We start from the raw sequence: 2,769 nt of genomic DNA, 5'->3' as shown, positions 1-2,769 counted from the left end.
GAACATTTCCAATTGTTGACAGCAGCCCTTGCCTTACTTAGATCAACATGTAAACTGCCATAAAGCTAGAAAGTATTCCCAGGTATATACATCTTGGTCTTATTACAACAGTTCATAATGCATGTTAATATTGTCTTGCTGCCAAAAAGGCTTGGCATTTCAGGACTTTAAATTTAGCACCTTCAAGATTGAGTGACCTTTTTAACTGTTCCTGTTTACAGATGCTACTTGCATTCTTCTTCCCCATTCCTGAAGTCCTTGGGGAGGCTCTTTAGAAATTTCCAATTCAAGGCTACTATAGATAGATATATATTATTATTACTGCTATACTATATTAGTAGTAGTAGGAATGAGAGAGCTTCACTGTTTGGACAAGGTTTTTATAAACAAAACCTAGGCCACAGGTTACTGTCGGAACACCATGCAAGGCTCTTCCCATGTATGCTATCTCCTGAACCAGAAGTAGTGCTGAAGGAGTGCCAGAAGGCCTGTTTCTCAGCAGATCTTTTTGGGGCTTCTTTATAGCAGCTAACAAATCTCTATCCCCTAAAGCTGGCCGGGAGGGGGGGGTATATAGGCCTAATGATTAGTTGTTATAAACATGAAAATATAAATGTTATTATAAAAATGTAAATTGTAAATATATTTGTTTGTAAAAAATGAATTATTAGCCTTCATTAGGCCTACATTTCTCATGATGAAATTGGGCAATGTTGTCACTCACTTCTTATGTACAAAAGGAAAAACAAAGATTTCTTCAGCTATGCCCTAGACTGTTACTGGCACCCCTCTCTTTCTCCTTTAGAAATCTTTACTGCCTGTGCTACTATCATTTTTTGTAGCATGTCTGAAAATAGACTGAACATGCAGTCAGATCTGTATGGATGGGCTCTGGCAAGTACAGATTAAAAACAGTATACAGCCCCAGGTAAATGGGGCTGCACACAGGCGGATCTGGCTGGACACTTCTTGCCTGGGGAAGCAGACAAAATAGGTCTAAGATGCCACATGTTGATTTAACTGAGGAGTTGTACCCTTGGTTTGTAAGCTCTTTAGGAGTGGGGTCCCTTGACTTGATTACTTACTCCTTCTGAGATGCACTGCAGGCAGGAATGGGAAGAGAGGGGAAAGGGACATTTAAATTACCTTTGTGCCTCTTATATTTTGGTGCTTCAGAGGCACATCCAGGCACTGCAGTAAACTGAATCAGTCTCAAGGCTCCTTTGACTGATATCCATACTGCTTCCAGTCCCCTGGTAGGTCAAAAAAGTGGGAGTGTTGCATTACTTCAGTTCTGGCCCAGAATTTGCCTGGGGAGCTACAGTGGAAGGCATCACTGAGATATTTAATTGGTTCTAAACTAGAGAGGAAGTCTGGGGGTAAGGCTCAGGGGACAGGGCTTATGGACATGGCAGCAGAAGAGAATCAAACCTCTGTTTTCTAAGGCTTCTTGTACCCACAAGTGATATAAAGGAATATCATGTAAAGGGCAATTTTTTAAATATTGTTTCATAAACACAAATTCATATTCCCTGTTTTTTTGGATAAAGTTAGAATATGCAGCTGATTTTAAAGCAAGTATAGATTTCCCTTGCTTTATGTGGGTTCTGTAGGTGTGAATTTGCTCTTATGTGATGACCCTTTTTATATAAAAAAATCGTTATATGCAAGGTAAATTCACTCTGATGCGATCAGTGTGGTAGAAGCCTGCACTCAGCTGCTTTGTGCAGTTCTTTGTGGGAGGGACTCGCACCAAAATATAGTCTCCTGTGTGGATCTGTGCCCCTCACTTGGTGTCTGCGACATGTGTTTCTGTAGCTGCCATCCCCAATACGGTAACATTCACCACCAGCCTGTGCTTATGTGTACTGTCTGCTGTTGGTGAGTACCAAAATTGTCCTGAAGTGGTAGAAATGAGTCTGGGGGTCAGTAGTCGAGGTCTTGGAACGTATCCCTATTTGTTACATTGTAAAGTGGGTTTCCTTTATGTGAATTCAAGTGATGCACCGTTTTCCAGGAACATATGTACAGAAGTATAAAGTGAGGGAAACCTGTATCATGGACAGAGGCGACCTGAGCAAGGTGCGGGGCCCGAGGCAAATCAGCCCATGCTTGGCCCCACTCCTGCTCAGATCCCACAGGCCCTGGACCCGAGGAAGCTGCTGCTGCCGCAGGTGTCAGCGGCAGGGGGGAGGGGTAGTGAGCAGCTGGACACGGAGCCACTGCTCCGTCTGGCTCTGCAGGGACCCCCGAAGGGCAGGGGCCAGGGCAGTTGCTCCGATTCACCCCCTGCCCAGGGACGGCCCTGATCATGGAAAAACACTTATCATTGTTATATGCTAATAATCTGTGATATAGACCTTTGATCTTGATAGTGTGTACAGCTTATGTACGTATTCATGCATGACTGCATTTTAGGGTTGCACAACCTCAGCTATTTGTACCCATCATCCTCATGCATGCGCCTGTATTTTCTTGCTCCCAGGTGTTGTGCCTTGTGCTGCCAGCAGCTGTGAAGGTGGTGGGGCTGTGAATATTTGGTAAACACCAGGCTAAGCCAGAAGGGTTTGGAGATAAGGCCCCTAGGCCCTAATCCTGTCTGGTCTATGCTGGTGGACTCCCACAGCTCTTGCACGACCCGGGTGAAAGCTCCTGGGGCTCGTGAGGCCTGCTCTTGCCATGTCTCTGCAAAAGGCCGGGCAGCTCTACTAAGGAGGAGGAGAAACAATAAGCAACCCGGCTCCCCCGCCCCAAGGGCCGTTTGTGAGG

Source organism: Alligator sinensis, unplaced genomic scaffold, assembly GCF_000455745.1.
Source record: "Alligator sinensis unplaced genomic scaffold, ASM45574v1 scaffold250_1, whole genome shotgun sequence".
Lineage (NCBI taxonomy): Eukaryota > Metazoa > Chordata > Crocodylia > Alligatoridae > Alligator > Alligator sinensis.
Note: the sequence above shows the minus strand (reverse complement) of the source record.